The following is a 12950-nucleotide window of genomic DNA, read 5'->3' as shown; positions in this document are numbered from 1 at the left end:
CCTAAGAGCGGGCATCTGAAAACAAGCCATTCTAGAACAACCGAGGGCATGCCCCCCATAAACAAAAAATTTATATCATACAAAGGTTCTGAATGAGCAAATAAAGAGCAAAGGAATCAACAAGATTGAAGCTTAGAAGCTCCTGAAGGCAAAGCGCTCCTGAAGACTAGTGCTCCTGAAGACTAGAGGTCCTGAAGTGCCACGTCATCAGAAGCTGCCTCATCAGAAGCCATTTTCACCAGAAGCTGAAGATCAACTGAATTTGGAGAATTCAAGATTTCAAGAGTTGTTTCATGGATTACAACGTTCTAAAGATAGCGGAAGACTAGTGGAACTTTGCAACGGTCATTTCAAATTTATTTGAAGGGATTTGCTTGCAAAAGGAACAAGAGCGTTAACATTGTACTTTGTACGAACTGTACAACCACCTTCTCCACTACTCTGTTTTTGTGTCTCTGCTACAAGACAAAATAACAGCTCTGAAGATACAACCAAGCCTGCAGAAATGTTCCCTCTCAACTGGAATGGATTTGAAATTGGTTCTTCATAGGACAACAACCAAATCAGGCAAAAGATCATTGGTGAAAGATCAAGCTTCAACAACGACTCTTTTTGGATGTGCTGGCACTTACAACGTTCATTTCACACCTCTATAAATAGGAGTGAATACTTGAAGAATGAACAAGACTCTACAACAATTTGAAAGTGTCAAAACTCTGTTGAAATCATTCTGCATCCAAAAGTTCATTTAGAATTTATGTTCTTAAAGTCTTATCTTAGAAATTCTAAAGTCTTAAGAGTCTGTATCTGATTTGTATTGTGAGCACCTCTGATTGTATATCAAGTGTTCAACCTCAAACATTTTTCTTTGTAATCTTGTTTGATTAGAAGTCTCTTGCAGTTGTGCTTGAGCATAGAAGTCTCTTGATTGTATTCTTGAGCATAGGAAGACTCTTGCAAAGTGTGCTTGAGCAAAGGAAGTCTCTTGCTGTGTGTTTGAGCAATTGTAATCAGATATTACATTATAGTGAACTCTCCTTGGAAGTGCAGGGGGGACAGGACTACTTCCGGTTTGTGGAAGGAACCTGTATAATTGCTTTGTGTCTTTCTTCTTCTCTCTCTCTGTTTTTATCCGCTGCATTTAGATTATGATTATCACTTCAGAAGCTGTTTCATTTTGCTTCTGATCAGTGTGTTCAGTTTAAGAGGTTTGAAGAAAATTTCAAAACACAATTAAACCCCCTTCTTGTGTTTTTCTCACCTTCAGCAAAAACCCAACGAGTTAACAGAAAATTAATTATAAAAAATCAGAAAAAAGGAAAAATAAATTCTTAAAATTTTTCCTTCATTTACAGTAACGATCATCCAACGCATCTTCAACAGATTTCACCTTCGTTTTCTTAGCTTCAACAACTTCATTTTCTTCGCAGCATCGATTGTGTACTCCGATATGATTCAAAACACTCAACAAGTTTCTTCGCCATTTAGGGTTTCATCTTCGAGGTTAGGGTTTTTGTTCTTCATTTTCTGTTTTGATTTCACCTTCGTTTAGTTCATTTAGGCACCTTCGTTTAGTTCATTTAGGCTTTGGATGCATGACATGTGTCAAAAAAATAATCTAATGGTTGAGAATTAAAATTTTAAAAAGTATTTTTTAATAAAAAAAATGCATTCACGTCCCCCTCTTCCCCTTCGAAAATTATGATTTTTTTAATGAAATTTCAGAATTAGTGTCTGATTTATTAATATTATAAATTAATCTTTGAATTTATCAAAAAGTTTCTCACTTTGGTCCCTAGTCATGTAACAAAAAACATAAAAGACAGAGACGTGATTGTTTTTTTTTTCCTTTCCATGTAACTCAAGCGCAAGAGAACCAAGTTAAAAGAATTATGGAACGTCGAGCTTTTAAAACATCTGCTAAATTGTCAAACTTAACAAAATGATCCAAAATGGTTCAAAAAAAAAATGATCCAAAATATCTATCAATGAAAGAAAAGTCAAGCCAATTACACACAAGATGCCAAAGGGAATAAAAGAAATACAAGACAAAGCGAAGATAAGGGTGAAAATAGGATAATTTAGTGAATAATGTACAATTTGTCAAAAAAAAAAATGAATAATATACAATGATGCAAATCAAACTTGAAAAAATAAATAAGAAAGATAAGTGTCAAATCGTAATAACAAGAATGAGATTATTCAATAAATGTTTGTTTCGTATACATATTTTTTGCTTTTTCTTTTTCTACAATAAGCAACAATAATATAACATAGGAAGAAATTAATTAAAAACTATGGTAATAAAATCCTGCAATAAACACATGAATTGATAATAGAGTTTTCCAGGCTCCACTATACCTGGAAAACTTTTCTTGGTCTGCCACTTATGACATTAGATCCAGAGATGACTTCAAGTTCACCAATCCTACTGTCATTTATTTCGAAAAATCTTACTTGGAAAAATCTTTTAGCCAAAGCATGTGAATTGAGGGTGTGCAACCTCATCATCGGCCTAAATGGAAATTTTTTGACTCTCCATGCGGAGCCGGCGGTTGAGCTGGTTGGGTTGCGATGGATCGTCGTTCATCACTCCAAATAGCCCACACTTACGTTGGCTGCGACGATCATTAGATCGTATGTGTCGTATGTTATGAGACGTCAGTGGCTGACTCCCACGAGGGTACAAAATTAGGCCTCTATAGTAAGCGCACTCTTCCAATAGAAAAAAGGCTCGTTTTTTATTGGCTCATATAATTTATACGTGGATCGAGGATTTCCTAGCGAAACGAGGTTGAAGAGATAATAAATGTTTCGTGTTATAATAAGCACAACATTCTATCTTGAACCATTGATATAATAAATGTTTCGTGTTACTGTATGCTTGAGGATTTCCTAGCGAAACGAGGTGGAAGAGATTTTAAAAATGAACGGTGTTGAAGAATGGAGGAGAAAATTGATAAAACATGGAAGAGAAGAAGATGAAGAATTGGGAAACACTATGAAAATTGCTAAAAATGGAATTTTTTTGTTGTCATGTTTTGTTTAAAACTTATGGTATTGGTAATAAAGGAAAAAAAAAACCGTACACTAAGAAAACGTTGTCGTTGCCTAAACAATGAAAAAAAGAGATATAATAATTTTTTTAATTTATCTTTTGTAACACATGATTCTTTTTTTTTTTTTTGTGATGCATGATTCGTTTTTTAATGAAAACATGTGTTTGATTTAAATAGTAAACTATAATAAATTTAATGAAATGTAAAAAAATATTAGGGGAAAATCCACCTTGTATATTCCATAAGTTTTTCAATGGAAGTAGGTATTGTCAATCGATGGTAGAAACTTCGTATAAAAATTCAAAAAAATAAAAAAAAATAAAAAACTATTCATTACATTGTCAATCATGCCATATAAAACAGTAAAATAGGTCACAAGAAAATACTCAATTCAATTGATTAAAGCATATGTAGACACAAGTAATCAATGTGATATCATACTATATGAGACAGATTAGACACAAATAACCATTGCCATCTAATTTTTCATGACATTTTAAAATTGTGTACAATAAGTAAGAGTTTTTTCAAATACTCTCAATTAAAGTGCAGTTTTTTTTGTACATGTAATTAAAGTGCGAATGATTTTTATATGAAACAAATTATTCTAAACATTAAAAACAATAGAATTGTTTGTAAAAAAATCAACAGAGTGTATTTTTTTCTTAAATGTTGAAGATAATTAAAGGTTATATTAAAAAAAATCACTAGTTACTTATTAATTGTAGTTATTTGAAATCACTTTTAAATGAGCTTTTTGTGAAACTGTGACAAAATAGTGAATAGTGTAAATAATAGTATAATAAAATACAAAAAATGTTTTTTATTGCAAAAATTACAAGTTTCCTAATTGCAAGTAAAGTTATGAATCGTTCGTTACATGTTCTCTAATTCTTAACCATATATATTTTTGGATTTACTTCTTCCATGTTCAAAATTCATTATTATGTTACAAGAAAAATAGAAAAATATTATGCAATGGCAATTGGTACGGTTAAAAAAACATGATAGAGTTCATAGAAAGAGAAAACACAAAGATTGATGATATAAATTATATTAGGAAAAGTGAAAATTACAAGGAAACAAATAGTTCTTATATAGAGCACAATCAATTTTTCTTATGACAAAACTTATGTTCACTTTATACATGTTTTTCATATGATTCCTAACTAAAAATATATTTGTTGTGACCAAAACAAACTTTGAAAAAAATTGTAAATTTAAAGAAATCATGGGTAGTTCATTTAAGAAGCATACAAGAAGCACCAAAAAAATATGCAACCAAGTTTTTTGTATTTTCTTAAATGCTTGTACAATCACTATTGTGCTTCTACTTCCTTTGGATACGACCAACATAATGTTTTTTGTTCAATAGGAAAAGCACAACCTGCATGCACCAACAAGTTCAAGATTTATTTTATGTGGGACTAAATAACCATGTCTTATGTGGAACTAGTAGTTCATAGCTTTTGTTTTCGTTATGGTGTGTGAGATAACCCCATGTAATAATTGATCTCTAGTGAGACTATACACAATTTCTTTTGTAGATGGCAAAAATCTCTTACAAGTGGTCCACTCGAAAACGCTCTTCTATGACGTACTTCAGAAAATACCATTGAACATTTAATAATAATGACTTATTTTGATATTTACAAGTATAAAAGAGATTTTATGATCCATTTGAAAGCAAAAATAAAATAAATATTATAAGATTTAAATCTGAGATAAATCGTCAATAACTTTGATTGTTCTACATGATACATCTAACATGGTGATGTAACTCTTTTCGAGCATCATTTGGATCTCTTACAAAGTTAGAAGACTACAGTGTTCTTTTTGTGAACCCCGCATGAAAATAAAGTCCTTAGTACTATTTTATAAATAAAAAAAAATGAAATATTTAAAACACAAATTTAAAATACTGGTTGAGAACTCGGTCTTATCCCTTCATATTCTTCCAAAACATGACATTTCTTGGTTGTATCGCTTCCATGGAGGAGTATGAAAGAGCAGAGACATCACTCTTTCATCTGCATTTTCTTTCAACCATCATGGTTATTAATGAGCCATGCCATGAAGATTCTCAACTTGTACTATCAAAGATGTCGAAGGAACAAATACAAACCATTACTAACCTCAACATATAAATGGAAAAATAAATATTCCTAACACAGGACACTAAATATGTCCAACCCCAGCCTAGATAGAAAAAAATTACTTGACAAAAGTACCAGTTTAGTTTTATCAATACCTTCCAGGTTTTTTATAACAAAGCCATTTCACATTATGGACCAAGCCAAGATAGCAGACAAATTAATCATATAAAACAAATCATATAAAATGACCAAACATTTCAGCATCAAACAAGTGTGACAAGAAGAGAAAAACAAAAACAGAAAATTTAAATAAATACAAAAAACTATAATATAACAATGATATAAAAAAAAAGCAATTAACATATCGAAACACAAAATAAAACTGTCAATAAAACTGTTAATGGATCAAATGTGAAAATCAGGGATGATGATTCTATGACATCAGAGCATCGAAGAACATGGATAAAAACGAGAGTGGAGTGTGAGAGTAAGAGTGAGAGAGTGAGAGTGTGTGTGCGTCATATAAAGCTCATTAGTCTATTCATACATCATTGGGCAGGATATCAGGAAAAGTTCGACATTTATCCTTTTCAGTGATTCATACTAAAAAAACGAGTGAAGAAAATGCGTCATATAAAGCTTTCTAGGCTACACATTTTCATCAATAGTACAATCTAAATAAAACTACGCAGAGCCCAGTGCATATCATCATTCCACAAATCATAGTTCAACTAATAAAAATGTCAGTTATTAGAATGAACGCGTGACCTCGGATCGAACTCGATACTATCCATTTATTTGTTAGCTTCAATGATTATTTGTAATTTTTCTATCTATAAAAAAAAATCATTTATTTTTTAGTGATTTTACTATGTATATATGTATGATGAATATGAATATATTATTCCGATAAAATATTTGGCAGGAAAAACAGAAAATATACTGAATGAAAATAAAAAGAAAAAGAAAAATTGGAGCTGAAAAGACAAAGAAAGTAAGTAAGTAACAGAGAACGAAAGAGAAGAAACCCATTTCTGAAACCCATTCCACAGAGAAAGTAAACATCTCATTTACGAATAACAAGAAAAAAAATGAGTAAATGGGAGATATTCTCTGATGCCGATGTCAACGTCGATGATAACAACTACAAGTGGCGGCAAATCAACATTTCAAATCAGGTTATTAAACTTTTACCTCCTCCAATCGCCTCTCCACTTCCTTCTATGTATGATCTTCTCCTTCATGCTTCCACCTCAAACCTTTTCCAACCGCAAGGTACTCTCATTCTCATTATTGAATTCATTAACCTTATAATTTAATTTAATTTAATTTTTATATCTTCGTTTCACTGTTGTGCACCAATGTGGGACTGGTAGTTCATGGGTTAATCTCATTTAATGTGATGGTGGATGAGATAACCCCATGTAATTGATCCCTAATGAGACAATACACAACCTTTTATACATGGCAGAAATCTCTTACAAATTGCCCACTCGATAATACTCTTCTATGACATATAGTACTTCAGAAAATACCATTGAACATTTAACAAGAATGAATTTATTTTGATATTTACAAGTATAAATGAGATTTTATTATCCATTTCAAAGCAATAGGATAATTCGTCAATAAGTTTGATGGTTCTGTATGATCCATCTTACACAGTGAAGTAACTCTTTTCGAGTAACATGGTAAAGGAAAATGAAAGATGGTTGACAAATAATTTGAATTTTTTACAAAGATTGAAGAAAGACTTTTACCCTACATGAAATATATTCTTTAGTACAATCAAATTGGCATAATTGTTCTTCACCTTCGCCATACTAGATTTTATCCCATGATATTCTTCCAAAACATAACATTTCTTGATTGTATCCCATCAATGGAGTGTGAAAGGACAGAGACAACCTACAAAACCACAGTTTATGTGTTGCTCTCGATGTCTTACACATTACAAATCACTCTTCCAACCATCATGGTTATTAATGAGCTCTAGCTCCTGAAGCAATGCCATGAAGATTCTCAACTTGTACTATCAAAGATGTCGATCACACACGTTGAAGGAACAAATATAAACCATTACCAACATCAACATATAAATGGAAAAATAAATATTCCTAACACAGGACACTCTTTTTTGAAACAGCAAAATGTATTAGGCCCGGCTTGTGTAAGACACACAGACCAAAGGCAAAAGAGAAAAGGTTACAAAGGTGCCGTATATATGTGGAACACCCACTAGGGACAACCCAAAAATTCCGTATACCTTAGGAACCTAAAAACCAGCCACCCCCACAAGAACCACCCAAAAGCTAGATCCCAACACCTTAAAAAATCCCCAAAAACGCAGCACAGCAGTTGGGCAGAAGGGGGAAAAAACCAGACGGCTTCACACGCCACTGCTAACCCACACACCAAAAACAGGCCACACAAAAACTACCCTCTAAACCTGTTAAACAGACACAAAAAACAGCAGCAACACGCCTGCCAAACACAGCCAGCAGCAGCAGGCAGCCGCTAAAAACCTGCAAACCACCAATCAAACCAACGACAACCAGCAACACTACTACCTTTTAAGGCAATCTTTGGGATTCCACCTCCATTCATAAAACAAGCATACTGGCATTTTAACTCAATCCAAAATCCACCTCCAAGACAACACCTTAACTTCTCCACAATCTCGTCTAGCTCCATTAAAACTTTATTAAAAATATGATAGTTCCTAGCTTTCCATAACAACCAAATGATGCCAAATAAGACGAAGCCCTCTCCGGAGTTTTTTGTTTGTCTCCCACCCATTCCAGCAATCCCAAAGTACAAAAAGATTGGGAGGAATGAGAAAGAAGCAATCCACCCAACACATAAGGTGACTCCAAACCGCGTGTGCCACATCACAGTAAAGGAAAAGGTGGAGCTGATTCTTCACCAATTCCACAAAAACCACAACGCGTTGAAGCTCCCAAGGGGAGGACACTCCTCCATACGAGATCCCACCTTGTCGGAACACGATCACGCAGTAATTTCCAAGAGAACGCTACCACTTTCGAAGGCGCCGGACTCTTCCAAATATTCGCAAAAACTCTTTTTTCCTCCTCCCTCCACGAATACTCCACCAACAACAACCCCTCCAATTTCTCATAAGACGGTTTAACCAACACAGGACACTGAATAAGTCCCACCCCCCAGCCCTGTTTAGATGTGAGCTGTATCAATTTTTTTGCTTGACAAAAGTATCAGTTCAGTTATATCAATATCTTCCAGGGTTTCGAGAACAAAGCCATTTCACATTATTGAACAAACCAAGAGTGTCATCGAATCTAGCACAAGCAGATGAACAAAAATATTCAACCGTGAGGCAATGGTGCACAACAAGCTATAAATAAAACCATAACAGTTTTAGTTTTCAATCATTGGGCATCAAAATAGTATTTCTCATTGATAAAAATACATCATTAGCATTTCTTATCATATGAGCCAATGCAAAAACAAAGTCAACCCCACATAAAAGTTGCAATTAGCATTTAAGACAAGTAAATAACCACAAAAACAGAAGAAAACAACCTGTCATGATTTTACATTATTTCTCAATTCAAATGCATCAAGCATATGTAGACCACAAGTATTCATGTATGCAATGAAAAAACAGCCATCAAGTATATTAGAAAGAAAAATGTGGAAATAGTTGAATGGTGAAATTTCTGTTGGCCTAAGTTTGAAATGCATTATAAAATCAAATAATTTAGCAACAAAAACTCAACCATCATCAAAATGAGAACTACTCTTACAATAAGCATGACATCTTCACATAAACAGATGAGGAATTTAAACCAAATGAGTTTAAACCAGTTGCATATTCAATTTTGCGTCAATAGTTATGATCAAAATGGAAGAGGATTACTTGTATTTCCATATAAAGGATAGTACTTTGTAATTAAAGTTAGTTTAACATATGAGAAGCCAAACTTGGAAATTCAAAATACATGATCACAGCAAATTAAAACATTTAATCTGTTGTCAGTACAATCAGAGGTGAGATATTCAAATGCAACAAAAGCCCTCAGATCTCATAGATAAATATTAATCATCTGCAGCTTATGACAATGGCACCATTCACAGCCTTCGTGCACCATCTGAATATTTATTTATATATATATTATTATGAATGAATGAATGGAGAGAGGGAGGGGGAGAGAGAGAGAGAGAGAGTAACCGAGAAAAAGAGAGAGATAAAGAAATGGTGCACGTCAGGCTATAAACAATACCATGAAGCCACTCAATAGTCTATTTTCCATCATTGGGCAGCAAATAATAGAGCAGTCAACATTTTCTTTTACCTTTTCAAATTCGAAGTTTATTGATCATAAACCTCTGATTTGTTTCTAGATTACTTGCTTTATTTTAAATTTGAAAAGAAAAAATGAGAGACCTTAAAAGACCACACAAAAATATTCAAATGGATAGGACATATGCAGAACACACATATTCATGTATGCAATGAAATAACAACCTTATTGATTTCAAATATTGATTCACAGAAATAGCCTACGGATAATAAAACAGATGAGACAGAATTCAAAAACAAAAACATTTCAGCATCAAACAAGTGTATTTATACACTTGGCTCTCAATTGAAATAAGTGTTTTGCCTATCTATAAGTGTTTTGCATATCTACAAAAAAATCTTAGCTCTTAATTGTTTGATGCAGAAATAGTATCAATGTATATTTATACAATGATATTGTCTTGGGCCTCAAGTCATATAAAGGACCAAACATTTCAGCATCAAACAAGTGTGACAAGAAGAGAAAAACAAAAACAGAAAATTTAAATAAATACAAAAACTATAAATATACAACATACAAATAAGCAACAGCAGATATAACCATTCTAGTGAAAACAGTAGTTTAGATGTGAGTTGCATTAAGTATGAGATAAAAAAGAAATTACTTGACAAAAACAGGCTAGTGAAAACAGTGGGGTGTCCAACCCCAACCTAGTTTAGATGTGAGTTCCATTAAGTATGAGATAAAAAAGAAATTACTTGACAAAAGTATCAGTTTAGTTTTGTCAATACCTTCCAGGTTTTTGATAACAAAGCCATTTCACATTATGGATCAAGCCAAAAAGTGTCATCAAATCCTGCACAATCAGATAAACGAAAGTATTCAACTGTGAGGATAATGGTGTCGGGTTAAGGAAAGAGGCAATGGTGCACAACAGGCTATAAACAAAACCATAGCAGTCTAGTTTTCAATCATTAGCATTTCTTATCATCATGAGCAATGGGTATCAACTATCAAAAACAAAGTCAAACCCCTAGAAAAGTTGCAATTTACATTGAAGACAAGAATATAACCACAAAAGCAAAGGAAAACAGCCAGTCATTAAGCTTATATCATAGTAAATATACTTGAAATTACGTTCGCAGATATTAGAAATATTTAGACTGTTGTTAAAAATTGAAGTGGAACGAAAACCCTCAGATCTCATAGCTAAGTATTAATCATCTGCAGCTTATGACAAATGGCATCATTCACAGCCTTTGTGCACCATCTGAATATTTTATTATGAATGAATGAATGAATGAATGGAGAGAGGAAGGGGGAGAGAGAGTAACTGAGAGAGAGAGAGAGAGAGAGAGAGAGAGAGAAATGGTGCACATCAGGCTATAAACAATACCATGAAGCCACTCAATAGTCTATTTGTCCATCATCGGGCAACAGAACATAAAACAGTGAACATTTAATTCTAACTTTTCAAATTTGAAGTTCGTTGATCAGAAACCTCTTAATTGGTTCTAGATTACTTGTTTTATTTTAAATTTGACCATAAAAGACCATGCAGAAATATCTAAATGAATAGGAAATATGCAGAACACATGTATTCATGTATGCAATGAAATAACAACCTTATTGATTTCAAATATTGATGCACAGAAAAAGCCTATGGTTATTACTTAATAAGCTAGATGATTCCTTGAATGATTACGAAAATGGCCTATAACACATCACAAAGACAAAGATAAACAAAACGGTAACTATATGACGTTGTCTAGACACAGATTATCATTGCAATGTAATATTTCCAGACATTGTTGTAATCCTTAATAATGCATACAATAAAATGTCAACAACTAATCTGATCCATATTATACTTAACACAGAAAACACATATCATGGAATAAAAGAATAAACAAACACGGAACAAATCCAAAATGTGAGTAATCTGATACAAATTAGCCTTCATACAAAAAACACAATTCATGTGAATAAAGGAATAAATAATACAGAGTACAAACACAACAAATCCAAGGCCCTCAGATCTCATAGCTTAATACAAATTCATCTTCGGCCTTAATCACGGTTTAACTCATAACCATATTTGCACCTTCACAAGCTGCTCCAGACAATAACACACACACAAACACACATGGTAGAGCACCACAAGCATGCACGCGCGCACACACGCACACACACAGAGAGAGAGAGAGAGAGAGAGAGAGAGAGAGGTGCAAATCAGGTTATGAACAAATCCCATGTAGCCGCTCAATAGTTTATTCATACATCATTGGGCAGGATAGCAGAAAAAGTTTGACTATTATCCTTTTCAGTGATTCATACTACAAAAACGAGTGAAGAAAATGCGTCAGATAAAGCTTTCTAGGCTACACATTTCCATCAATACTACAGACTACAGACTAAATAAAATTGCTCAGAGCCCAGTGCATATCATCATTCACTAAAAATATATGAATAAGCAACAGCAGATATAACCATTCCAGTGAAAACAGTAGGGTGTTTCACGTATTTGTTGTCTCGGCATCTATATTTGCAAAGCAAAAGACTACTATTAACTTAATTAAATTCATAGACAAATCATATAAATGTGGGGTGTCTCAAGCATTCACTAACTCAACATCTATATTTGCAAAGCAAGAGACAGCTATTAACTTCCACCAGCATGAATCTCGACAAGATGGATAGAATTTGGCAAACAAGGTTTAGAATTACAGATATAAGACTTGTGGATACAATTTTTTGATAACAATGAACTCATATGGAAAAGAAAAATGAAGAGAATTCTCAAACTATTGATTTCAAATTAGAAATTTAGAAAAACAATAATGTAATACAATTCATTGCCAGATCAAAATTGAGAAATTAAGATTTTTGACTAACAGAAAAAGATTTTACCCAAAAAGCCCTCAGATCTCATAGCTTACATACAGCATCCGCAGTTTTCAACACAGGTTTCACCCACAACCTTTTCCATTCCTCCAAATCTATGCACATACAAACACATTCACAACAAACACACACACAGGGAGAGACAGAAAAAGAGGGGAGAGAGAGAGAGAGAGAGAGAGAGAGAGAGAGAGAGAGAGAGAGAGAGAGAGGTAGATCTGGTTGTGAAAAAAACCGTGTAACAGTTCAATAGTTTATTGATACATCATTGGGCAAGATAACCAACAATTGACACTATTAACACATTAAGCACTATTATTATAGAACTTAATTTTCAACTTAAACAGTCGATATAAAAAATAGACTTACTAGAAAATAAACAAAATCATAACTGAGAAGGTGAGATTTTTGAATCACCCTTCTAACTACACAAACAGAAAAGATTCTAGTTTTTAACTATCAATTTGAAGCTGAACACAGCACAGTTTTACCTAAAATATCACTACACAGTAAAACAGAACAATAGATCAATCACATCAATTTTATTTTTTTGATAAATCACATAAAAATATACAGTGTAGATTTGCTAAAATAAAACAGAACAATACTAC

The 12950-nt window shown here is 33.1% G+C and overlaps 1 long non-coding RNA gene and 2 other non-coding genes across 4 annotated transcripts; all 3 read right to left on the bottom strand.

Moving 5' to 3' along the window:
- Positions 1-5781: 5781 nt before the first annotated feature.
- On the bottom strand, positions 5782-5871 carry LOC146914324 (small nucleolar RNA snoR118). The gene has a single exon (XR_015016933.1). It is a non-coding gene; the product is annotated as a small nucleolar RNA snoR118 (small nucleolar RNA).
- An 828-nt stretch (positions 5872-6699) lies between these two features.
- Positions 6700-11917, bottom strand: LOC146914322 (uncharacterized). Of its 2 annotated transcripts, none has more exons than XR_015014106.1 (2): positions 10230-11917; positions 6700-8528 (listed from the first exon to the last, which is right to left on the bottom strand). It is a non-coding gene; the product is annotated as an uncharacterized LOC146914322 (long non-coding RNA). The 2 variants fall into 2 exon arrangements; XR_015014105.1 differs by having other exon boundaries at positions 6700-8472.
- Positions 11798-11894, bottom strand: LOC146914323 (small nucleolar RNA snoR118). The gene has a single exon (XR_015016925.1). It is a non-coding gene; the product is annotated as a small nucleolar RNA snoR118 (small nucleolar RNA).
- Positions 11918-12950: the final 1033 nt, after the last annotated feature.

This window comes from Medicago sativa, chromosome 6 (genome assembly GCF_051527215.1).
Source record: "Medicago sativa cultivar Bolivia chromosome 6, Bolivia_mono, whole genome shotgun sequence".
NCBI classification, from domain to species: Eukaryota; Viridiplantae; Streptophyta; class Magnoliopsida; order Fabales; family Fabaceae; genus Medicago; species Medicago sativa.
Note: the sequence above shows the minus strand (reverse complement) of the source record. Positions and strands in the feature narration are given on the sequence as shown.